Below are 27,821 nucleotides of genomic sequence, written 5' to 3'. Positions count from 1 at the left end.
TCCATGTAAGAAGTAAAGATTTGTCTTTTTTCACTTATTTGGCACTAAGGTTTGTCATCCATAAAATCCTGCCTCTTGTCTTAACCATAAAACAACTATTCGCTCTAAACATAAACATGATTAAAGCAGCTTTGTTTACTCTGCATTCTCCATAGCAACAGATGTGAATCTGAGTGAGGTGAGAGGTGTTTCCTTCACACAGGAAAGAACAGTTTATTAGTCAGCGACTTTAACAGGCACACAGCAGATGAAATGAGATTCTGCCAGTCATAACTGTTTAGAGAGAGAGAGAAAGAGAGAGAGAGAGTATTAAAACATTACAAAGCTTACTTGCCTTTTATGTAGGGGGATAGTACTCCCAAAATGAAAATTTAACCATTATTTACTTACCCACAAGTGGTTCCAAACCCTTATTAGTTTCTTTAAAACTATGGAAGATATTTTGAAGAATGTTAGAAACCGGTAACTATTGACTTCCATTTAGAAAAAAGAAAATAAACACTCTTATAAATAATGTTATGTGATGTGTATATAGTGCATTTATCATGCATGGCCATACACCCAAAGCGCTTCACACAATCATGGTGGGGGGGGTCTCTCCACACACCACTACCAGTATGCAGCACCCACTTAGATGCCACGGCAGCCACAGGACAACGGCACTCACCACATAACAGCTATAGTAGGAGTGGAGAGACAGTGATTCGGTTTATGGGGATGATTGGAAGGCCATGATGGGTAAGGGCCTTAAGAGGTCATTTGGCCAGGTCAGAGGAGTTACACCCTTCTATTTATGAGAAGTGCCATGGGATTTTTAATGAACACAGAGAGTCAGTACTTTGGTTTAAAGGTCTCATCTGAAAGAATGTCCCCTTCACTATACTGGGGCATTGGGACTCACACAGACCGCATGTTGAGAGCCCCCTACTGGCCTCACTAACACCTCTTCCAACAGCAACCTAATTTTCCTATGTGGTCTCCCATCCAGGTACGGACCAGGTTCAGCCCTGCTTAGCTTCAGTGAGTAACCTGTCTTGAGCTGCAGATAGATATGGTTGAGGCCATTAAAGTACAAAAACTGTCACTGGGGCAATAACTTTTCAAAATGTACTTTTTTTTTTTTTTTTCCTAATAGTTTCTTAAATGTACATACCAAATACATAAAAACAACAAATATGTACCTCTTAATACTTTAAAGGTACAAAACTGCACCCTAATGTCCACATGTACGGTACAAAATTGTACCTTTTTAAAAGGTAGCACCCAAGTGACAGACTTTGTACCTTTTATTTCAGAGTGTATGGAAGTCAGTGGTTGCCAGTTTTCAACATTTTTAAAAATAACATGTATTGTGTTCAACACAAAACAGAAACTCAGACTGTTTTGTGACAAGTGAATGGTGCATAAAAGATGACCGAATTTACAGTTTTGGATGAATTTTTAATTTATTTTTTTTTCAATTGCTTGCAACTTATAGTACCATAGAGGAAAAAAAAAAAATTCTTAAACTTCAAATAATCAAAAAACTAGACTTGGTATGTCCTTGTGCCATATAAAGGGCGTTTATGCCCAAAGGGCTTATTTGATTCTTTAAAGGTACATATTAGTACTTAAACAGTACATATTTGGTAAGTATAAGTTTGAGTGTACTTTTTTCAAGGGTACCATCCCAGAGACAGGTACAAGGTTTTGTACTTCATATCTGTGTGCGCTTTCTTTCTTTTCACTTTTCTCCTAACATTCAGTTTCTTCATTCAACCCAAGCTCATGTGCTGCTATATATATATATTTCTGAGGAGCACCAAATACATCCCAGGAGCTACGCTTTTTTTTTTTTTTTTTGCGTTTTTTTTTTTTGCTGTTTTTTTTTTTTTTTTTTTTTTTTTTTTGCTGTTTTTGCAAATCCACCAGAGGCCACAGTGTACGCATTTTCATATCTCAGATTTCTCTCGCAAATGCCATTCATGCCTGCTGTTCTTGCATAAATGGACCAGAGGCTGATGTCGACTGACTGAATGGCTTACTGACTGTACTATCAACTGACCCACTGTCCTCCTTCCCTAAACCCAACCATTAATGTTTAAAAAGCACCGATTGTCGCGACCACCCACCTCCTTAAACCCAACCAACATTTTTAAAATGCAATCCAAAAAAAAGAAAAGCCCTCGCCTGATTTTTACCACACTTTCAGATTTCACCATATTCTCACCCTGTTATTCACTTGTTTATGTTATCAACTGTGTCACTTGATTTGTTATCAGTAGTCAGCTGTCAAACCGCCCCATAGCATTTATTTAAAAAACGAAATGCAGCCATACATACCTCTGGCTACATAATTTGTGACCTCCAGAAATGTAAATAGGACTTCATTTTTAGTTGTCTTCATTAGTGTTTTTGACATAATTTCTATCTCCTCACCAATTCCCCTAAAAATTATAATACATATATAAATAAAAAATAGAAGAATTTAAAAATAGAAGAATTTGCAGAGCACAAAAACCTCCTGATGTGTTTCGCTTCATTACAGTCACTTCCATAATCAAACCGGCTTAACTTTAATGTATTTTCTGAATGTGTTGCTTTTAAAGTTTATATTTTCACCACCATTATACTCTTTTTTCATATTGTGAAATATGTAATTATTGTTTTCACTAGTTGTTACAAGACCATGAAGAAAACCACGTCACATTAAATATTTGACTGCATTACATGAGTACCAGTTTGTGTACTTTTTTGGTTAGGCAGTGCAGTTTAGATAGGATGCTATAGACATCAAATATTTTTTCTTCCTTTTTTTTTATTAGAAGGTACTAAATTTAGAATTAGAGGGTGATATAAACATTTGTTCAGTTTTGTTTCTTTTCCTTGGTGCTGCCTCCCCTTCATATTCCTGTTTTCATGTGTTTCATATGATGATCATTATCATATAAATAGTGTATATATTCATTTCATCTTTTTTTATTTGCATTTGCTTTTGTAGTTCAGTTTGTTGCCATGCATCCTTTTGATCTTCTGGTTCCTTTGTTCAGCTCACATGTATGTACAATATGTAGGTCTTTTTTTTTTCATTATCACTTCTAAATGTTGTTTGGTACATGGTATATGTTTGCTGTATTGCAACTTTTAATGTTGTATTTGCTAATACTTTCAGGTTTTTGTATTGTTTTACTTTAAAAATTCATCTAGTCTATTGCAGAGATAAATATTCATGCATGCGTATATACACGGTTGCAGATTCAGTCATCTTGCTCTTGAGTGTTCAGTGAATGGTTTATGACTAATGCGGTACATTTCAAGGCTTTTAAAGGCCTATAATAGCTTTGCATGAGCAATGTTATTTATGTCATTATTCAATGTCTTCTAATCTTTTCTTCCAGTGAGCTATTAGCTGATTCATTGAACAGATTAAACTCAAATGGTCAATAATGACCTATTTCGGTTTGTTCGTGATAAACTGATTTGGAATCGCATTTTAGAGGAAGCAACTTATATTGGAGGAACATATAGTGTATTTATCTTATGATACTTTTATTTATTTATTCATTCATTCATTCATTCATTCATTCATTCATTCATTCATTCATTCATTCATTTATTTATTTATTGTCATTTGAATTATTTGGTTCCTCTTCATTGAAATTCAATAAAAGACAGTATTAGTAAATTTTTTAGGTACACACTTTATTAGGTACACCAGTCCAACTGCTTATTAATGCAAATTTCTAATAGGCTAATCAATCACATGGCAGCAACTCAATACAATTAGGCATGTAGACATGGTCAAGACGATCTGTTGCAGTTCAAACTGATCATCAGAATGGGTAAGAAAGTTGATTTAAGTGACTTTAAATGTGGCATTGTTGTTGTCAGATGGGCTGGTCTGAGTATTTCAGAAACTGCTGATCTACTGGGAATTTTACATACAACCATATGTAGGGTTCCAGAGAATGGTCCAAAAAAAAGAAAATGTCCAGTGAGCAGCAGTTCTGTGGGCACAAATGCCTTGTTGATGCCAGAGGTCAGAGGAAAATGGTCAGACTGGTTTGAGGTGTTAGAAAGGCAACAGTAACTCAAATAACCACTTGTTACAAATTACGTCTGCAGAAGAGCATTTCTGAATGCACAACACGTCAAACCTTGAGGCAGATGGGCTAAAGCAGCAGAAGACCACACAGGGTACCACTCGTGTCAGCTAAGAACAGGAAACTGAGGCTACAATTCACACAGGCTCACTAATATTGGATAATAGAAGATTGGAAAAAACATTGCCTGGTCTGAAGAGTCTCGATTTCTGCTGCGACTTTCGGGTGGCATAGGGTCTGAATTTTGGCATCAACAACATGAAAGCATGGATCCATTCTGCCTTGTCTTAACAGTTCAGGCTGGTGGTGGTGGTGTAATTTTGTGGGGGATATGTTTTGGCACAATTTGGGCTCATTAATACCAATTGAGCATTGTGTCAACGCCACAGCCTACCTGAGTATTGTTGCTGACCATGTTCATCCCTTCATTTCCACAGTGTACCCATCTTCTGATGGCTACTTCCAGCAGGATAACGCGCTCAAAAAGTGCAAATCATCTCAGACTGGTTTCTTGAAAATGACAATGAGTTTACTGTACTCAAAGGGCCGCAACAGTCACCAGATATCAATCCAAAACAGCACCTTTGGGATGTGGTGAAACGAGAGATTTACATCATGTATGTGCAGGTAAATCTGCAGCAACAGCGTGCTTCTATCATGTCAATATGGACCAAAATCTTTGAGGAATATTTCCAGTACCTTGTTGAATCTATGCCACAAAGGATTAGGTCAGTTCTGAAGGCGACGGGGTAAAACACAATACTAGTAAGATGTACCTAATAAAGTGGCCGGTGAGTGTATATTATAGTAATAATTTACGTTTAGCTTTATGTATATTTACTTGTTTAAAATTTGTTTCTGTTCATTGTAGTTCAATATAAGATAGTGTTAGTACAAGTATTAGTACATTTATTTACATTATAGTATCAATAATATATATTTTTATCATTTAATTTTGCTTTATGTACATGTTTTTATTGTTTACTATTTAGTTAGTTTAAAATCATTTACGCTGCTTTTTAAACATTGTATTAATGTCCATTAGCATTGTAATATATTTATTTTAGTTGTAGTTTTGCACATTGTCAAGAACATTTGTAAGATTTAAATGTAAGATTTACGCAATTTCAGTTCAATAACTAATCTAATAAACACTAAATGATTATAAAAGAGTATTCAAATTAATCCATGTGCTCTATTAAGGAAAATCAGTCACGCTGGTTGGGAATGACATGAGGGGGAGTAAATAATGACAGACTTTTTATTTATTTATTTATTTATTTTGGATGTACCATTGCTTTAAATCCATCCCACAATTAATTTGTTTAATCAGACAAGCTGACACCAAGGAAACATACTGTATAATATCTGCAGACATTTAGCAGTTCATCTGTGAGTGTCTCTAATCTCTTCGTTTAGAGTTGCACATTTGAGTGTGACATTTGGGAAAAGTCAACAATGATTTTGGATTGAACAGCAGTTTTTCGCTCTAGCGCAGAGGAGAGAATGTAGTTTCACCTAATGCTGACTCTCTGCAGGCTCTAGCTCAGCAGATTAATGCAGTTTTGCCTAAGGGCAACATTAAAGTCAAAGTTATATAGTTTTGATTTTAATTATTCTGTTAGATAATAAAGTTTTACGTCTCCTGTGATTTGTTATCAGTTATGCAATCTCTTTATATGGAATTATTTTTGCACATGTTTTTGTAGAAATCAATGAGTAAAGGTGTTTCATGTGCATGAGCTAGTTTTATTTCAAACCTTTCGAGAAAAAAATATATAGTTAAAGTCCAAATTTTTAGCCCCCCTTTGAATTTTCTTTTCTTTTTAAAATATTGACAAATTTTGTTTAACAGAGCAAGGAAATTTTCACAGTACGTCTGATAATATTTCAAATGTTAAACAGAAATTGGGAAAAAAAATAATAAACTGGGGGGCCTGTATATTTTTGTCCCCAATTTCTGTTTAACGGAGAGAAGATTTTTTAAAGATATTTTTAAACATAAATGTTTTATAAAATCATTTCTAATAACTAAATTATTTTGTCTTTGCCATGACGACATTACAAAATATTTTACTAGATATTTTTCAAGATACTAGTAAGTGCAATTTAAAGGCTGACCTGGGTTTATTAGGTCAATCAAGCAAGTAAGGTTAATTAGGCAAATCATTGTTCATTGGTTTGTTGTGTACACTATTGAAAAACAAATAATGCTAATAATATTTACCCTAATGGTTAAAAAAATGTTTAAAGGCATTTAATCTAGCTGAAATAAAACAAATAAAACTTTCTTCAGAAGACAAAAAATATTAACGGATTCGGAAATACTGTGACAAATTCCAAAAAGAAAGAAAGAAAAAAAAATCATAATTTTGACTTATACATTCCTAGGTACATGAAGTAGCTTATCACAAGTTGAAAACAATGTTTTCTCACTAAATCCTTCCAACAGTATATTAATATTCTTCAAAAAACAGCTGATTCTTACTGCCAAGCTTCAAAATGCATAATCCATATGACTCATTCAATGTATTACAACTCTTCTAAAGCCATATAATGGTGTAGGCCCCATGTGTTTTTGTTATGTGAACAAAACGTTAGTCGTTTTTCCTTCCAGCTCTTGAAATCCCATTTATAGTCTGTGTTAACAGTTAGCATGCAATCTTGTCAAAATCAATGTCTTTTTTTTTCTTTTTGGCATTAGTGATGTGAGGCCTAATCTGCTATTAATTAAGCACATTATATTTAAAATTAGTGTAGGCAGTTTCTTATAATTTAATCACCCTTTTCTGCATGAAGCGACGGTGTTTCAACTGTTGCACTTAAGATTTCGGGGAACTTCCGTTGATAACAACTGAAACAAAAAAAAAAATTACCCCCCTGAAATGTTGCTAAAATATGAATTATTTTTAGATTTTTGTGGGTTACTCATGTTATGATTAAAAAGTATTTTACCTGTTTAATAAGTATGTTGCATTATACAATTGGATTGATTAACTGTGAGGAAAATTACACCCATTTCAAAACACTTCACCTGTCATTTGTATACTCCTACAATGCGCGAAACAGAAAAGCTTTCTGGTGTTTTGTGATTATTCCAGCAAACTTTCCCTCAGAAATAAATTGTATTCATTTACATTTTATTTTTCCATCTCTTCACACACATTGCTATTCATATCATAAGGAGTATGTGAAAACTGTGAGTGCATTTTTTTGTATTAAAAGAGTCTTTTACGTTTGAGTGACGTCATTTCCGCATACTGGGACCAATCGCGCGTCCTGCTCAAGTGTGCCGCAAGCCTACGTTCGAGTGAAGGTTTCGGCCGTTAGATCGCCCCCTGGGGGCTGGCTGCAGTACAAGTCATAAAGCCCGCCTCCTCCGTGTTAATGAAGGAGACTTGAGCCCAAATAAAAAAAAATATTACACTTGCAATAAAATGTCCCGAAAGATAGTCGTGGTCGATTAAGGCACTGGTTATTGTGCTGAAATAGGTGCAGATCTTCATTTTTGTAAACAGTTTGTTTTTAGCAGTAATTTAATGCTGGGCGTGTCATGGTGATTGTTAGCTGTGATTGACAGTTTCTCAAAGCGCGGCGTCTGAGCTTCGGCAGGAGACTGAAGTAGACTGAAATGTTATTATTCGATTTCTGTGTTATTTTACCATGACAAAATGAGTTCAGCAGTAAACTATAGTTTCTGACATACATGATCCTGGTGGAACACTGTTTATTCGCTAAGTTCAGGGCTTTTTTCGGGCTTTATTAGTTTGCTGATACACGCCTAGCCACCCAAATAGCAAAACACAGTTCCGGCTAGATTCTCGCCTGCCGGAGACTTATCTCTTAGAGCTCAGACTGACTAATGTTACCTCTGCTGGACCTACTCCGGATGCCTGGACTCACTGCCCGATTCCAGTCCGAGTCAATCGAGCCAGATGCGGCGGCCGAGCGAGCCGGCGCTGCCGCATGCGAGCCGGAATCAGCCCGCGACGCCGCGAGTAAGTTATGCGCTGCAGCCCGGAGCTGGCGCGATTAAATATATAAAACCCTCATATTTGTTAACGTTATTACATCCATTTGTGTTGATATGACAGCAAACGCATGCTGAGAAGTTCGGGGGGCGTAGTTGATTTTACATAAAGCGTTTGATTGGAAGCTCGACTCTGCTCATTTTCGCGGCTCCTCCTCTGGCTCCATCAGACAATCCTTCTGCGCATGTCTGGCTCCAATTTCAGCAGTCTTTTGCGACAGTTTGTGCCCGTCAAGCAGGCGTTTTGCCCTCAAGGCGTTCAATGGGAAAAAGGGCTGTCGCGTCGTCCATATTTTTTACAGTCATTGGTCCTGCTTCATAGAACTGCATTGAACTTCACCGAGACGTGAAAGTTGCAAACGAGATCTGTAACAAGATGAAATTTAACCAGTTAAGTCAAGATTTTGGTAAGTGATGAAGCATTGCATGTCTTATTACTGTGTAGGGTCCCTTATTGAGTTTAAATGTGGTTATTTAATGATTGATCAGAATTTTGTGTTAATACGCTCTTTGGTTAACGTTTCCGCCCGCGTGCTTTTTAAACGGCGCGAATCTGTGCTAAGTGATTATACAACATCATTTCGATTATTCTAAATCCATATTTACAATTCTAAAGCATCATATTGTGTTCGTGTAGTTATTTGTATTGAAATTCTGTTTAAATGCAGTTTAATTAGCAGTGTAAATTGAGTTTTAAAGTACTAGGCCAATTCAATGGGGTAAGTTACTTCCAAACTGTTTTTATATTCACATATTCGGACGTTCTCCTTAATTTAATTTCAGAAAAGTATTCTTTACAAATTCTAAATAGTAAAATCATATTATCGTCCAATGATTATCAGCTTACAACAATGTTTGTAGTCAAATTAATAGAGCTGATGTTGTTTTGAAGTCATTCTTGCATGTTATTTCAGACCGAATGTTCAAAGTACCATGGTAAACAACAATATAGAGAGCATGTCACATGTTGTCACTGGAGAAATGTGCGAACATAAAACCAACTTTACCTCAATCACTTTTCATGAAACCACAGAGATGAGGGGTTCTTTGTGAAGTGCAGAAAGAAGTATTATGAGCAGAGATTTTTTAATTTATTTTTATTCATTTATTTTTAGAATATTTAGATATATTTTAGGTTCCAGTAGCCTTGTCATTCATTTATTCATTGAAGTTGCACCTACATTGCTATTTTGAAATATTTACAGACTCTTTATTTTAGTTTCAGTGTTTTAAACATCTGTATGTTATGCAAAAGAACAACAACAAAAAAGATTTTAAATGACAAAAAAGTGAAAAGTAAATTGATAAAATGTTTATTTTTACAGTGTTGAATTAATTACATTTATAATATAATATATGAATGAATGAATTAATTTATTTGATTGATATGAAATTATGGAATTGTGTTTAATGTAATAATCCAGTAAACTGCCAACAACTGCCAGTAGGTGGTAGTAAATTTCTAAGCAAGTCACAGAGTCATTTATTTAGTTATTTTGTTCAAATGACTTATTCGTTTAGCATTGAAGTAAAAATCTCTTTATATGAATTCACCTTTGAACCACAGTCACCCAATTCCTCCACAAATGCATCTATTGTGGTTTTATAGGTAACATTTACTTTTTTAAAAAACAGATTTTGTCTAAAATATAGATGAATGATAGCATTATTTACTGAACTGTTATATTAAATCAACATTAGATATACGTTAATGATATTTGGAGCATGTGATCTTGAATGAATTGCTTGTGTGATATTTTTAAACTATATGATATGATACAGATATTAGACAAAAACGCATAAGATCAGTTGATTGACCAAACTCAAAATAGCATGTGTAATTGGGGTTATTTTAGACTGCTTTATTCAGTCATAATTATTATGTTATCCAGATCTGGATGATTTATCTGAGTGCTATCAGGATTGTAGACCACTTTAATTATTTAGTCATAATTATTAAGCTATCAGGATATTATTAAGAGACTTAACCAGTACAACTAAAATGTTTCTGGGGGAAAAAAAAACATTAAGATTAATTAAAATTTAGATGAGTTTCTCATAGATAGCTATCAGATTAGGAGGTTTTGAATCGGTGTAATGTATTTCATTTATTTGCTTTTATTAATTTATTATTATGGATGTTATACTATTTTTATATTGTGTTTGTTGAGATTAATGGTATAAGTCTGTTTTTTTTTTCATTATACCATGTTGTGTGTTTTTTTTTTTTTGACTTTTTTTCAACGTGAAATACTAACAAAAGAATTTATATTATTTGACTTGTTGTGTACACATGATGTTTAACTTGATGCACATGATGCCTAAAACGATGCAAAAAAGCACATGATGCTTAAAAACATCCTGATTTTTATGGATGTTATACTATTTTTATGTTGTATTTGTCAAGATTAATGGTATAATTTTTCTTTTATTTATGATTATACCATGTCCTGTTTTTTTTTTTTTTTTTTGACAACACACAATATTACTTTTTTAACAATTTTTAGCTCTGGTTGTAAACTACTAACAGCATTCATATAATTTGATTTGTTGTGTACACATGATGCTTAACACAATTTGTCACCTTTAGACAATTTGGTCAATTAAATCACAACATTTTGGTAGGGCTGCACAATATTAGCAAAAATATATATTGCAATATTTATTTTTTATTTTTTTCAACATAGCTGGTGAAATACAATATTAAACTAATTTCGAAAAGAGCACATGCTCATGATTGACCCAGCTGGCCCACATTACCTAATCACGATCCTCCAATCAAAGGATCCCTAGTCACTATATATATATCTTTATTTTCTTTCTACAACTATCTTCGTCTGGAAGAAACCCCCCCCCTCCTCCCCTTCTTCCACTTTTATCCAGAATGGGTGGCACGGTGGCCCAGTGATTAGCAGTGTTGCCTCAGAGGAAGAATCCCAATGGCACTGGGTCCTCACTGCCATATGGTATTTCTGTGTGGAGTTTGCATGTTCCACGCGGGTTTCCCCTGAGTTCCCCGGTACCTTCCCACCATTCAAATATGCTCTACATTATATGCAAAATAAGCCTTAATCTTTTTCCTAAATGTCATACTCACAGGAAGTTCAGCCTCAGCAGTGGAGGAGTTTTAAGATTGACCTAAGTTTAATCTCCTCTCGCCCTGGGAAGGGAGGGAGCCATGGGCCCGAGGATACCTTAAGCTTAGGGCTCTCTCACCGGACAGCATGCCAAACAAGCTATGTATAAATTATGAGCTAAGTGTAAATTCTTAAAATGATTTTAATTAATATTTTGCATAAAATATAATTACAGTAAGTTACCAGCAAAGATAGAGCAAATATGCAGAAATAAGATAATCAAATTTTCAATAAAGCTTTATATTCTACATTGTGTAAATAATTACTTAAAATTAATCTTTGCTAAAGCTACGAATTAAGTTGTCCTTGTGCCCAAATGCTTAAAACTTGCTTAAAATGTTTAAACAGACCTTAAAAACCCAAATAAATTAATACATTTTCACTTTGTGGTTAAACTAAAAATTACAAAATTCTCGTGTTCTGAAAGTAAACTATAATCCTGACTCCACATTGCACGTCTTGCCATGTGATTATTGCGTATTCATACATTGCAATATCGATGCTGGAACAATTTATTGTGCAGCCCTAATTTGTTGGCCATTAAAGCTAAATTATCAACATCATAAATGGGGCAAGAGTCGCAATTTATTTAAAACATGAGTGCTACAGAGCAATTTATGACATTTAATGACAAATGAATGGCAAAATACAGGATGGACATATTTAAATACACTATTATGGACCTTAAAGCTTCTTCTTTTATTGTGGTTTACCTTTTACTACCCTTTGTGGTTCTGACAGAAACCATAATTGCTTGCGTATGCTGAAGCTAGTCTTAATGTGTTTGATTCTGCTATTTTTTTTCTTTTCAAACCTGATGACGTGAAACTCCACATCTGCTCATTCTGCAAACAATGATTAATATCTCATGTTCAAGCACCTTGTTTTTATCGGTGCGAGCTGTCAGTGAGATGGATATGAAGAGGCACAGAGCATGATGTATTCTAGATAGAGTTCCTGACATGCAACCACAGTGTGAAAATACAGGCAGACTACCTGTCCTCCCTAATATCGAATCTGTCATTCACTTTTAGTAGAAGAACATTGGTTTAGGGTAAAGTGCATTAGAGGTTTAAAGGTGAATATGTATATTTTGGCGCCACCAGTGGGAGCCAGTGGAGTTGCAGTTGCAGCCTACTTATGTGAGTCCAGCCTCATTAGGAAAGGAATAAAAGTCCCTATTTCCAACATTGATCAAAGTTGAAAATGAGGCTTTAAGCATCAAAACAAAAGTTTCATTTATTATTGTTATATATTTTTATTACTTAATCTCTGTAGCAATGCATATTAATATACATTCATATTTTATATAATATATTAATATACATCCATCCATGTTTTATTGCTTTTATTTATTTAAGTTTAGGAAAAACTCTTTTTCTACATCATTTACAATTGCATCTATACACAAACAACACGTTATTCAATGCTATTTACCAATGTTTGCCTGGCATGTTTGAAATGATTATGCAAATTGTTAATGTAAATATGTAATCTTAATTTTAAATATTTAGGAATTTAAATGTGTATATACAAAATATTCTGACACCTAAGTTTATGGTTCTGTCTTGGTTAATGATGATCAAGCGCAAAGCGTGTTAGTTATGTGCCCATGCAGTTCCAAACTCTTACACTTTGCTTAATACACAGCTTTTTTTCAGTTTATTCATTACAATTTGAATTAGTATATTATGAATATTGTTATAATCATTATTATTTATCTATGTATTTATTTATTTTTTTTTAATTAGTAGTAGTAGTAGTAGTAGTAGTAGTAGCAGTAGTGTTTATTATATGCATATTTATATTTGTTTTAATAAAATCTGGTTTAGATTTGTCTGTCTGTTGTGTTTGGGAGACGTATACATCACCACATGGGACATAAGAAAAGGAAGTGAATTTAGAAATGGTTTTGAAACAAATCACCATTATCATCCAAAATTACACATGAAGGGTAATGGATGTCTTTAGTAGAGTGCATACAAAACCGTTTCCTTATCCATGAAAGTAAAGTAAAGAGATAGTAAAGAGGCTTAATAGAGGAGGCTCATTCTTTATCCCTGTGCTGCAGATGGTCTGTTTAACTGTAGGTCCTCCATGTAGCAAATGTGCCTTGTTGTGACGCAACTGACTCTTAAAGGGAATGAAAGATAAGACTCTGATTAGTTTAATGCACATTATGCTCAAAACACACCTATAACTCATTAAGAGAATAAGCACAACCCTGTTACACTATGCGCCAGGGTGCAAACCGTATTTTTTTTTTTTTTCATTCTTAAAATAGCAAAAGTAGATTCGGACATGCCCTTAATGCTTTTGCACTATGTGCTTTAGACTTTGCGCTTAGATTGTTAAAATAGAGCAATACATATTATTTCACACAATTTTGATATTGTATTTTCACTAAACAGTAATCAGTTGTGTTAATTGTGCTTTCTAATAAATGTGACACACACATAGGCAGTTATTAGTTGACAACTGAGCTATTACACACAATTACTATAAACATACACAGAGACAGCTACATATACACTTTAGCATTATCCATTGTCCTTGAGTTTATTGAACTTGTTTTAAGCAAGCAATCCCTTAATTGTGAGTTTATTTTTTTTTAGAAAACAAGACATAATTTCTTTTGCTATTTCACGTGCCTAGTATGTAACTTGATTCAAAAATATTTAGATATTTGGATTGAAAACAGGACAAAACTACTTAGATTATTATTATTATTATTATTATTATTATTATAACAGTTCAGAGATGAGCTTTTTTGAAAAAACGGTTGGAAATTATAATTTTTTTTATCCATTCAATTAATCGAAAAAATAATCAACAGATGAATCAATTATTAAAATAATCGTTAGTTGCAGCCCTATTGAAATGCAAAAATAAATATACAAATAAATGCATCTCAGACTCGAAATGAACACCCATGGCTCCTCAAATATTACATTCTTTGTTTCCTGAAGAGCTACAATTGGTCTGTGCTTAAAACTGTTCAACAAGTTTTCTGGATTTATATTCTTTTAACACAGTCAGTTTAGGTGGTATGTCATTTTCATACACAATAAACTAGTAATCTTTTAGCACCACTCCTCAGCTATTTGATTTCTGAATTGCCAAGATATGTGTGTGAACCAGCGTACTAAAATGTTGCCATGGTCACGTTGATCTGTTTCTGAGAAAATTGAACACGCTTTTTAGAGCCGCTCGCTGGGCATTTCACTTTAAATCTATCTTGAAATATGCAAAAAGCAACAATATCGTTTTTGCAAAAAAAATATTGCCACAGGCACATTTTTATGAGCTTTGTTTGCAGCTGCCATTGATACGAATGCAAATGTTAACAGATTTCTACAAGTATTATTGACCTTGTTTAAAACTGCTCATTATTATTGCATTTCATATCGTGCCACATGTTGGAGCGAGAATGACTGACTTTACTTTAGCCCAGATGGATGCAAAACACACAGTTATGTCCATAGCACTTTTTATTGTCAAAATCAGTGTATTACATCTATTTTTCACAAAGCCAGCATGCTTCATTTTAGATCATGTGACAGAAATAGAAACAAATGTCCTGCAGAGAGAGTGTGTGTGTCTGAGGCTGGCAGCTGAAGGACAGTTTGATGGGTGCTTTGGGACTACACCATGCCAAGGAAAGGATTTACATCCCTGAAAACACACAGAACATCCTCATCCAAGTGTGATGATCACACACACATACACACTCTTTTTTTCACACACACAGATGATAGGCTGTTCAATAAAAATCAGGCCAAAATTGGATCAGCAAGGACCTCCCTCCTGGCTTTCTTGTCTCCCAAACACACTTACCCGACAGGAGCAGAATTGGCAGTTTGATAACTGAATGACAAATGTTAGAGAAACAGTCTGAACCATGATCACATCCATAATCCTTCCAGACCTGTCAGAGAGAGCAGGGTAAAAAAAAACTAAGGAGGATGAAGACGCCGCTCTACAAATCTCCACACACAAAGCGTCAAAAGAAACTCCTCTTGTTAAGACAAAAGATGTTTCTATAGTGGGGAATTAATGAAGTGTCTGCCAACCTCCATTACCAGCTGGTCTTATGGGTGAAGCGTAGCTACATACATTTTTTGCAAAACTTAAAATATATTGCCTCAGGTCATTGCAGTTTTTAAATGAAATGTCTGCTAGCGCTGATTGTGCTAACTTTATTTAAATGCTTAAATCTACTGATGTTGGATATTAAATTGTGATTGCTCATTAGTAGGGCTGCAACAACGAAGTAATCCATAAAAATTGATTACTAAAAGCGTTGGTAACGAATTTCATAGTTGATTCATTGTGTTGCACGATACGGAAACCTTTGGTTATTAAAAAGCACTAGTTTAACGTGGAGCGAAGTGAACACGGTCTCTCTCGCGCACTGATACAGAGTCCGGCGCCTCATTTTAAGGTGTTTTTTTTTTTTTTTTCATAATTTCTTATGCTATTTCATGTGTCTAGTATGTATCTTGGTTTAAAAATATTTAAATATTTGGATTGAAAACAGGACAAAACTACTTAGTTTTTTGTTTTATTGTTATTATTATAATAGCTCAGAGATGCACTTTTTTTCATTTATAGACCTCTTGAGAAAAAGGGGAGGAAGAGTTGGCAAAGGACGTCAAGTTGGGTATCAAACTCTGGTTGCCGTGAGCACCTCTGTGCTATATGTTGACACACTAACCACCAGGCTATTGTGCTGACCTTTTACCCGAATTTTATAGGTGGCTGAAAAAAAAAAAAAAAAAAAAACACTTCTGTGCATAAAGCCCATTGTGATTGTGCCAAACTGCCAGTAGAACACAGTTTCTCCTCTCAGCATACACCTGACTCTTTCTTATCAACTGTCCATGTTTTTGAAAAATACATTGTGCAATACTTAGTGTGCCTCACACAGGTGAGTGGGCTTGACAAACCACCTGTAGGGGGTACATTCTCTCCCTAAGTAACTTAGACTTGTCATAGCATTCATTTGCTGCTACTCTGTGACTATTTAAACGGTTTCTTTTTTTTTATTTTTAAGTCACTGTGGATAAAAGCCTCTGTTAAATTAGTGAATGTAAAAGATGATATTAATGGCTTATTTCTGTATGAATTTATACATGCTCAAACAGAAAAATGCATTCTATTGTTTACATGAACTCAAAATAGCAAAACAATTATAGGGATGAATTAAGAATTGATGTACAATGACAATAAAAAAAGAACAGAGTATGAAATTTCACCCCCAAAAGAAAGTTTTATTGGGTGAATGATTTTTTTCTTTCTCTCTTCCCTAAGGGAAATGTGAGTTTGAGACGATGGCATTGATTTATGGGATTCCCATTGCTTAAAATGTCTTATTGGGATTTTCTTTCATATTTCCCTTCCATTTTTGTCCTCAAAGGGGTTTTCCTCTAGAACTAAATCTCAAATGACATATCCCCCCCTTGTTGTTGCATATCAGATTTTATCATACAGCTAATGTTAGTTGGCCCAGATCGAAAGTGTGAGCACAAGATGTAACGAAATCCAAGTGAACAGTCTTAACTTACCATTTATAAGCAATTCTCCAGTCTAAAGGAGAGTTATCCAACCAACACGCCGCTTTAAAATGCTCCATTAGTCTTCTGTATATTTGTTAGCCTGTAGGGTGTCATTTACAGTAATGGGAAGGAAAGGGTAACATATTAGGCGTGATAAAAATAGATGGTTTAAAAACACAGCAAATGGCTCAGAACATCAACAAAATTGAAGCATGCTGTGGAAACCTCCATTTGGTAATGCGAAACAGAGGCGTTCTAGAAGCTTGCAAGCCCATTTTATATCACTTTAACATGATCTATTCTCACATGGGTTTTCGAGGAAGACAGCAATGGCGGGTGAAGAGTTATATAGATATAGATGTGTAATCTTGCAGGAGGGCGCAACAGTAAAGCTGCGAAGGGCCGTGCTGTGTTGCCTAATAGCGGACGAATTGGCCCCATTAAAATCCTCCGCTGTTCTCCTCTACCTGTCAGCGAGTCTGTAAGGAGACATGTTACAAATGGAGGCTGAAATGATTTCGCGTTTCCCTCCTCCTTATTTTCATCTCCCCCCCTTCTTTTCGAGCAGGCCATCAGCGGAAATGAGGCGGAAAATAATGGCTCTTCCCCTTCTGTTTTCCAGCCTGACCCTCTCAACGCTGACGACTGCCACTGTTCACAGGTCAGTTCATCCCACTGCCCTCTTCTCTCGAAAGACATTTACCTGCCCACATGACTGTGCAGCTGCATTTCTCAGCACGCCAACAAGACACGGAGGAGACTCTACTGATACCGGTCAGAGTCTTTTTCTATGGAGCTTGGATTAGTAGTTTAAATTCAGTCATAAAAATGGAAAGTGTTGGAAGTAGGGGTTTTACTTTTTTTTTTCTTTTTTTTTTTTAGGGGTTTTCACCTTTATTGGTACAGGATAGTGGATATTTTACGGACAGGAAGGTGTGGAGAGCAGAGATAGGGTAAGAATTGGCAAAGGACCTTGAGCCGGGAATCGAACTCTGGTTGCCTTAAGCACTTCGGTGCCATGTGTCAACGCACTAACCACTAGGCTATTCCCAGGGAATTCAGTTTTGCCAAATTATTTCATTTTGATGTTATCCAAGATGAAAAAAGGTGTTGATGAAATCATGGCTAACAATTTGAACTGGTTTAGTAATAAAATACGGATTTGGTGTTTAAAAAAAAAAGTTCATAAGTTCAACAAGTGAAATGTCAGCCAGGATATTTGTTGAAATGATAATATGTGTGTCAAGACTGTTTTTTCAGTGCACTGTGATGCTGACGCGGACAATTCGGTATCGGTTCAGTAATAAATCCTAACTAGTTATTATGTACAGACGTCATTTATCTCGTATGCGCTGGTATGTCGTGGTAGAATACTATAGCTGCCTTTCCACGGAAATTTAAAATGATAATTACTTCATAATTTATTCTCCCTTATATGACTTTAAACCTTTATAAGTGTCTTCTATTGACAAAAAATAAGATATTTTGAAAACGCTAGTTGATGGACATACTAGCTTCCATTGCGGGAACAAACAACTATAAAATCATAGCATCAACCAGCATTTTTCAGTATAACTTTTTTCATGTTCAACAGAAGAAAGAAACTCAAATAGGTTTTAAACAAATGAAGGGTGAGTAAATTGACAATTAATTAATTAACTAATTCATTTACATTTTTGGTGAGCAATCTCCTTGAATCTGTTGTGTATTTTACTGATAATTTGTTTAAAAGTTAAACCCAAATTGGTTGTTTTAAAATAATCACACTAATAAGGTTATATATTTTCAGGATTTCCATGGTGTCACCAAAGCTGAGCAAGCGAATGGCACTCAAAGAAGAAATGTTAGAAATGATAATGCATGCATTCTGCAGTTGAATTTCCAATATATTTAAATGCTGAGATATTGAATACAAGTCTAGTTATTTTAGACATCACACAAGTGAGAAGCACTGAAGCATACGTTTACACCACCAGTTTCATACACACAAACCGAAGAAATTGTCATGTTCACAGCTTGCAAATTAGCCAATTAACTGTGACAAAATATTTTAATTGTTTGACAATCTTAGTAGGAAAAGGTTTTATCTCACACCATCTCCTTTTAGTTACATGTTGCGCTATATATTTCTTAATTAGTGTCTATAAGTGATCATGTTATAATACTAATGTTACTGGTAACTTCTCCAAAACTGAAAAGAAAAAGGAATGTCAGGCTTTATATAATGAAACATGTAATATCAGCAAAGCTCAATAAGTGAAATCGGCCATGATACTTGTAGAAATGTTAATGTGTTCCATGGGTAAAATCCCAAGCCATTATTTTATGCAGACAGTTACGCAATATATAGATCTGTTGTTCTTGTGGGCATGTAAAACAAGAGCAGTTGTTACATAAATTTACATTAGTGTAATACACAAACAAATTCTAAACCACACAATAAATCAAATCCATATTGATTTGTGGGGAACTGAGTAAACGTAAATAAATAAATAAATAAATAAAAATCAACACAATTATAAGACAGAAAAATATAATTTTAGAATTGTTCAATAGTCCTAGGAAGAAGTATTTAACTTCAATCCTTTAACATGCAATTTTACTTAAATACCCTTAATGATTCATCTAGTAGCTTTTTAAATTTTTAATTAAAGTTGCAATAGGTGATCTGCCAGAATGATAACATTAGCATAATCGCTTACATCATTCGCCTGCTGTCCAAAGCCACACCTCCTTAAGTCATGAACTCACACCAAATAGATGACAATCTGATGATGATAGACAACCTTATATAACACTAGATCATGTCATTCACCAGTTAGAACACTCTATGGAGACAAGCACTTTGTCCAGCGTGCCCAAAACTGACATTTGGGTGAAGTTGGCTATATATTAACACATTCTGAGTTTATCCATAATAATATCATTTAGAAAAGTATTGTTTGCAAATTCTAAATAGTGAAATCATATAATCAGCCAATGACTATAAAATGCACCGTTGTTCACAGTCAGTTAAATATTGCTAATGTTGTATTGAAGTCATACTCGCTATTTCAGACCAAATAATCAATGTAACGTTAGAGCAGTCGGAGTGTGTCATAGATTGTCGGTGTTTAAAAATAAACGAATGTGTGAATGTAAATCAAACTTCCCTTCAGTAAAGCTGGTTAGACAGAAGAGCACTATTTACTTGCTTTTTTTTATTCAAATAAATAAGACTCAGAACGGTAAAAGGAGTGCTAAAAACAGGGTAACACTTTATTTTGAAGGTCCATTTGAGTGTTAGTAGACTGTCTGCTTAATATCTGCTGATACTGCTTTTTCAACAGACATTTTACTGACTTTTAAAAAACTTTGCAAGTACATGTTAACATACACTAACTCTAACCCCAACCTAACAGTCTACTTATAATCTAATAAGAATTAATTGGCATGTAATACAATGAAATGCAATAAAACTTCAATGTAACAATTGGATCAAAGACAACAAGTGACTTTTCATTTTTAATTGTGCTCACTGATCGTTGTACATCACTTGTTTTCATCTCCTTTTAGACTTGAACAACTAAATGAATGCAACACAAGGCCATGTTGGTCTTCCAGAATGAAGTTCAGGTTAATGCTTGCTGAGTTTACCTGATGTCAATCACTATCAGCTGGAGGTGGCTATGCTTCACGTTCAAATGACAGATCTGTCTGCGTAAAGAGGTTGCGCAGAAATACAAATTTAAACTTGTTCACCGACAGCTGTAGTAATTGAGTTACTTGTCGGCCTGACTATTTGTAATTGGACTAACATTTTTTAGTCTTATGCCTTACCCAGAATATAAAAATAAATATAGATAAATTTAGATCATCTACTTCAATCATTACTATCAGAATGTGAAGAGACTTTCAACCAGCACAACAATAATGTTTCTGAAGACAATCACTTATTGCACCTTAAATTACTATTATTATATTTCTAAACATACAGCATGCATCAGCAATGGCTCTTACTTTCTGTCTCAAAGTGCAGTTTGAAAAGCATCGATCAGAAGGAACTCTCAGCAGTGTTTACCCTCGCTCCCCCTGATCTTTGGCTATGTCGAGCAAGGATGGTACATGATTTTTGAAAGCACGGACATGTGCAAAGAAAACGCTCCTGAATAGAAACGAATTCCAAAGTATTGACGTGAAACAGAGAAAGCAATAGAGGCGATGATGGAAAGCAGGATCAGAAGACGTGCAAAATGAGCATCGCATAAGCCTTCTTTTGCCTTTAGTTTATTGCATTCATATTCTACAGCTCTATTGAGCTTTTTTTTCCCCCACAGTCTGTCGCTGGTTCAAATACGCAGCATTTTTATTGAGCTAGTGTGTTTTTCAGGGGGAGGTTTTGGTGTGTTTTAAAGGCAATCTACAACTCTGTTCCAGAATAGCGTGTGAAATGAAGCTCACCGTCGAAGATTATGCGGACCATACCGGCAGTCAATTGGCGCGGGGTATATGGGTCTTTTGTGTGGCGCCTGGCAGCATTTAGATTGTTTGCCTGCCAGGAAATGACAGATTGGGTTTGAACAGTGGGATTCCCTCCCCATCAGAGTTTCTTAAAGACTTTGGCGTGGGACGAACTGAAGAAAAAAAAAAGACTGAAATTGCACTAGCATATTAGGCCAATCCATTAAAATGGTCTTTTTGTGGGGGTAAAAAAAATGCTTTTGACTGAAAAGCCAGGGAAAAGTGCTACATACTGTATGTAAACAAGGCGTGACATCCTTGGGAATTACAGAGAAATGTCATTGCATTTTGAAAGGATGTTTTCACACATTCGGTAATTAAAGAGGGTTTTGGTCTCTGTCTATTATTTGTTATTTTAAAGTCACCTTAAAGAGCCCCTATTTTGCATTATAAAAGGTCATATTTTGGTTTTGGGGGTCTCCAACAACAGGCTGATATGCTGCAAGGTCAAAAAACACTTTTATTTTCTTTTATTTATTTTTACTGATTTATCCCTACGACTCCCATAGGTTTCATTCATCTGTGTATAGGAACAGCTGATGGTGGCCACAGCAATGACAATTGGCAGAGGATCGCGAGTTCAGAAACGCATTTAAATCGGTAAAGGAAGAAGCACACATGACGTTTTTAATGTGGTTTTGGACGCAATATGTCAACAGCTCCATAAAGATTTAATCTGAGAGATACAGCACAAGCACTGATCTATAATCGGTAAGTGATTTACAAGCCATGTGGCATGATTACAAGTTATAACTCACAATTAAATACTTATTTTGCAAACTACACAATGATGAGGCAGCAATTTTAATTATACTTGCATGTTATGATTTGGAGGAAGAAGAAACTGGTCCATAACAGTTACTGACAAAGTCCCATACATAATAGTCTCTGCTGCTTCTTCCTTTAAAAGCAAATGGCCGACGAATCCCGCCTTGCGGTATAGATTCTTATATCAAACATCTGAAAGATGACAGGAACAAACACATCACTGGGTTGGCTATACTGTGGTATTGTTGTGAAAATCAACTTTAACCCTTTATTCCATGCAGCCAAATCTCCATCTGTCAGTGATCATCATCATCTTTGTGTCATGATCAGCCCACACTCTGCTAATGTCTGAAGAGAAAGGAGCATTCACGTTTTACCAGATCTGGCACTACATATTTGGTGATGTACCTTATCGTCTCAAAGCTAAAATGTTGCTGGTTCGAGCACCAGCTAGGTCAGCTGACATTTTTATGTAGAGTTTGCATGTTCTCCCCGTGTTCGTGTGGGTTTCCTCCAGGTACTTCTTATCCAAAGACATGCGCTATAGGTGAATTGAATAAACTAAATTGGCAGTAGTGCATCTGCGAGTGTGAGAGTGCATGGGTGTTTCCTGGTGTTGGGTTGCAGCTGGAAGGGCATCCACTGCGTAAAAACATATGCTGAATAAGTTGGCGGTTCATTCCGCTGTGGCAAACCCTGATTAATAAAGAGACTAAGCTGAAAAGTAAATGAATGAATGAATTTAATCCAGAATTTAATCATTTAATTCTTTTATTAACATTTTAGTAGCTTGAAATAACATAAGAATTCAAATAATCTTTTTATTGGGGTAAACAATCGTCTTTGTTAGCAAAAAGGGGGAAATATGCCATACATAAACAAGACGTGACATCATTGGAAATTATAGAGGAATGTCATTGGATTTTGAAAGGACATTTACACACACACATATGCACACGTTTGATGGTTTAGCTGTGATTAGAGAGTGTTTTGGTCTCGGCTGCAGGCTGAGTAAATGGGAGAGCGAGGCCTCCTGCAGCTCTTCAGAGTTATAATCACCCATCAGCAGGACTCAGGGAGAAATAAGGAGGGTGGAAAAAAATACGGGGCCGTTCTCGCAAACAGCTTCAGAGTTAATTACCTCTGGATATACTGACTGTCCTGAAGTTTGGGTTGCAATAACCATTCTGGCTCTAATACACGTATCCCTCTGATGTTCTTTATCTAAACCTTCTCTGGATTGTGTTGGTGCTTTGTGCTCTGGACAGATATGTCAGAAAGCACTTGAAAAGTCCAAACTGCCTTTAAATGAAAGAAATATACAGCTCTCCCTACTGAGGTGGAGATTAATGGCAGGTGTTTCATTTCCACATTGCAAATGGGACTCTTTGAAGATGACCAGTGAAGGTGAAATGAAAGAAAAGTTGTGAAGCTATACATCTGATACCAATCGGGCTGCGTTGCCTTTTTAGTATTCCTATGCATTTTTGTTTTTGATAACACACCCCGTCGTTAGCATGAATTAATGCATTTGGTGATGAACTTGAACTAACAGTAAGTGATGGATTTATTAAAGTGGCTATGATATTTTTGCTTTAATCTGTTATTTATTTAATTTTTGTATTTATTTATATATATTTTTTTGCATTAATAGTTTTTTTTAATGCAAGTATTTAAACACTTTGTAATGAAACAAAAATAAGACATATAGTGCTGAAAAAATGGGTTGTAGCTGTTAATTAAATTTTTATCAAAAAGGTGAAGTATTCATATTCTTTTTCCTGGGAATATTATTTTAATGCCGAGTTCAGACTGCATGGTTTTTAGCCCCGATTTTGACTCGCTGACAGGTTTTGAGAAATCGTTGACAAATGCCTAAAATCACATGGCCTATCGGTGCTCGTGCACGTAAGTGACAAATACACTGTGAACTAACAAAGACGCAATCTGAGAAAATTGACGATGAGTCAAATCATGCTGATTCAAATCATGCCGTGTGAATGAGTTTTGATTGAAAATAACATTGATGATTGCCTGCAACCAATGAGAGAGCAGCATGTGTGTGTGTGTACCTGCAGGCCAGTGGGAGGCTGGGGAAGAATATAAAAGCGCTCATTTTTTGTTTATTTAGACCCAAGAAATGGAGGAAAAACTAGTGAAGGTTTGACTGGAACACCCATGTCTGTTAAAGTAAAAATAAAAAGTTAAAAAAGAAACTTGAGGAGAAATTGCTAATTACCTTCAAACCCAGGGGTCCGTTCTTCGTACGTGGATTACTCAGTTAGCTGTGTTTGGATGTTGACGATTTGACACGATCCAGGATCATTTCGTTCTTCAAAGCTGATTCGAGAGTTGTTGTCATAGCAACAGTTCTGCTAGCTCAAACCTGATCGGGAAGATATAAACAGATATAAACAGTTCAGTTTTATGACGGTGATTTGATGCTTCACAAAAGTTGTAGACACCTTTACCAATATTAAAATGCTTTTGTATCAAGTTATTTACACCGATAAAAAAAAAAAAACGGCTACAATAATACTACCATAATAAAGAAAATCCGCTCCAACTGTAAAACTAAATGAATTGCTTTTGACACATGAAAGGCCCAAGCATGCAGCCCACAACAAGGTGTAACGTTATTGCGTATCATATTTAACAAGCCGTTTACTGCTAATTTTATGTAATTTAGCTCACATGGATAATTGAATATTAATCAGATGATATCATTACGCTGCTGTGCCGTCAGCCAATCATTGCATTGCTGATCATGATTTCGCGGATCGATAGATCAGTCCTTCACAACACACGCAGCAATCTCAGATCGGTTTATCCAGACATTTTAATCTGATTTGCAAACTAGTTTGAAGAACCAAATTTGCGAGAGATCAGTTATCAAGATTAAAAGATCCAGGATCTGCCAAATCAGCTTAGATCATTTAAGCGAGGTACAAAGAACGGACCACAGGTGAGCAAATATGTATGTTTTCTACCCCATTAAAGGCTTTTTTCTCGTTGTGTAGTTAATAGTTAATCACAAAAGATATACTTTTGTCTGTGAGGCGTAGTTTGGACGGAGTTGTCGGTGATTGTTCCTATTGTAAAGTTATGCAATGCGAAAGCCCCTGTCGCTGATCCATCTTACAGTCAGAGATGTATAGTAACGAAGTAGAACTACTTCACTACTGTACTTAAGTACTAAAAGGCAGTATCTGTACTTTACTGGAGTATTATTTTTTTCTCCTACTTCCACTTTTACTTAAGTACATATTTTCCATGAGTTTAATACTTTTACTCCGATAGATTTTTATGTGCTGTATCGTTACTCGTTACTAGGGGTGTCAAAATGATCGATATCAGTTCAGTAATAGGTCATAACCGGTGATTACGTGATGACGTCATTTATCTCCTATGCGCGATGTCGCAATACTATGGCGTAGGACGGAGGCGCGAGTGAAGGCGGCACACGAGCCGCTAATTTACTATTAGGGAGAAATGTTGTAAAACTTCTCCTCTGCCTCTCTCTTTCTCACTTTGGACATTTGACCCGTTGGCCTGTTTGTAAGGTAACTTTCCCTCTTTTCTTGGCTGTTAAAGCTGTCGATCCATCCAGACACGAGCGTGCCTGATGTTCAAGTTTTCTCCACTTTGTCTATTACCTGTGATAACCGCGTATTCTTCCCGCCATGGGTGAACAGCGCTTAATTTCTAAAGCCCTTTCTGTTGAGCAGATGAAGATAATAACCAATCATCATAAGACCTCGCCTGTTAGCGCTCAAAAAGCAGGCGGTATAATATTGACATGAGTTTATTAGCTGTAAATGCTCATGCTGTCTTCTGTGCATGAGTTTTGTTTGATACATTCAGAAAGAGTGCTTTCTTTAAGCAGGTCAAATTAAGAGTACAGTTCATATATCTGACTGCTGTATTAAAGAACAAAATTGTATTAAAAATAACCCTATAACTGTCACACCAAGACAAAAGCAATAGATTTTTTATTGCATTTCTTAACTCATAATATCGCTATTTAACACAGTCAATGCATTTTTTTCTCAACACATCCCATAATTTCTAAAATATCAGCCTCTACCAACTGGTTAAGATGTTGGTTTATGGTAAAAGTACCAGAATTAATAAATATACTACAGAACATATGAAGTGCAAGACCAATTTAATTAAAAACATAATCAAAATTTAAAAAATTAATACTAAACCATAGCCATAAGCCATAAAGTATTTTAGATTTTCTTTTAACAGTACTATACACACTTTCCTGTTTTTCTTTTTTTTTTTTTTTACAATAAAATCAAAATCAAGTGAATTAGTGCAACAGGATTTAGTTTGCTTGTTTAGTTTAGTTTCACGACTGCTTCCAGAAGACATAACTCCTGTTTATTGTGGTATTAACCAATCAAACTTCAAAACTACCAAAGTGTGAGTGTGTGTGAGTGAATAATGCATGTAAGAGAGAAACAGTGTGATTGTACCTGTCTGTGCGTCTGTGTGTGTGTAAGAGAGAGAGAGAGAGTGTGTGTATGAGAGTGTAAAAGAGTGTATTTTCGTGTTTGTGTATGTGTGCGCCCATGTATATGTATAACAACATCGGTATTACACAGATGTTAGGAGGAGATGGTGAATTATGTGGACATTATGTATAAAATTCAATCACACTAAATATTTTTTTATTTTCAGAAAGTAAAACTACACATAATTTCCTGTAAGGGTTGGGTTTAGAGATTGGATTTGGGGTTAGAGCATTCAAAAGTATAGTTTGTAGAGTATAAAAACAATTGTAACCTATGTAATGTCCCCACAATTCACAAAAGTGTGTGTGTGTGTGTGTGTGTGTGTGTGTGTGTGTGTGTGTGTGTGTGTGTGTGTGTGTGTGTGTGTGTGTGTGTGTGAGAGAGAGAGATAGAGAGAGAACTGTGTGTGAGAGTGTATGAATGTGTGAGAGTGTACATTTAGGTGTGTGTGTGTATGTGTGTGTAAAAGAGAGAGAGAGAGAGAGAGAGAGAGTATGAATGAACATGCTGAATTATCTCATCAGTGAAGTGATTTTCTGGTAAAAGAGCCTGACGATGTGAGTTCTTGTACCATAGAAATTATTTACAGAGAAAAACAGTATCGTAAGCCATGTTTCTTTTCATTCTGCTTAATCAAGTGCCCCAAAGATATTTAAAATAAACAAAACAATATGATGTCTTTTGACTGCCTTCTTTAATAACTACATTACACAATACTTGTACTTTTACTTTCAGTACTTGAGTAGTAAATTTTGAAATAAACTACTTGCAATACTTAAGTACAAAAAATTTTGAATACTTTAGTACTTCCACTTAAGTATGGTGCTTAAAGAGCACTTCTACTTCTACTCAAGTCACTTTTTGATAGAGCACTTGTACTTTTACTTAAGTATGGGTCTCTAGTACTTTATACATCTCTGCTTACAGTGTATACAAAGCAGCGACAAAACGCTAGCCCAGATCATCATGCAGTGTGAATACATATGTAACACGACTACTTTGAAAATCATGCAGGCTGAACTTGGCCTAAAGGAACTGTTAACATGGAATTAAACCAGATTTTGGTAAAAACCCAAACAATACAAACATAATAAATAAAACAAAACAAATAGTTATCCCTAACCCTAATAACAACCTTATAACAAGGAGAAAGTACAGAATTGCTATCAACTTCTGGTGAACATTTCAAGTCAACAACATCTTTAGAAATGTTTTCTGATATG

At 35.3% G+C, this 27,821-nt stretch overlaps 1 long non-coding RNA gene across 12 annotated transcripts in view; it reads left to right on the top strand.

The window, feature by feature from the left end:
• LOC147834548 (uncharacterized) overlaps positions 1-27,821 on the top strand; it is a 264,546-nt gene that overhangs the window by 96,945 nt on the left and 139,780 nt on the right. The window contains exons 1-7 of one of the 12 annotated variants that reach the window (XR_015504543.1): positions 7,322-7,371; positions 8,435-8,519; positions 17,430-17,581; positions 17,690-17,760; positions 20,363-20,422; positions 21,817-21,907; positions 22,357-22,474. This is a non-coding gene — a long non-coding RNA (uncharacterized LOC147834548). Of the gene's footprint in view, positions 7,372-8,420; positions 8,520-17,429; positions 17,582-17,689; positions 18,102-20,362; positions 20,423-20,783; positions 21,647-21,816; positions 21,908-22,356; positions 22,977-27,821 lie in introns of those variants that run through there. The other 11 variants (XR_015504542.1, XR_015504550.1, XR_015504546.1 and 8 more) reach the window with 11 other exon arrangements.

Source organism: Danio rerio, chromosome 12, assembly GCF_052040795.2.
Source record: "Danio rerio strain M-AB ecotype USA chromosome 12, GRCz13ab, whole genome shotgun sequence".
Classification (NCBI taxonomy): domain Eukaryota; kingdom Metazoa; phylum Chordata; class Actinopteri; order Cypriniformes; family Danionidae; genus Danio; species Danio rerio.
The sequence above is the reverse complement of the archived record's forward strand: the minus strand, read 5'-3'. Positions and strand labels throughout refer to the sequence as shown.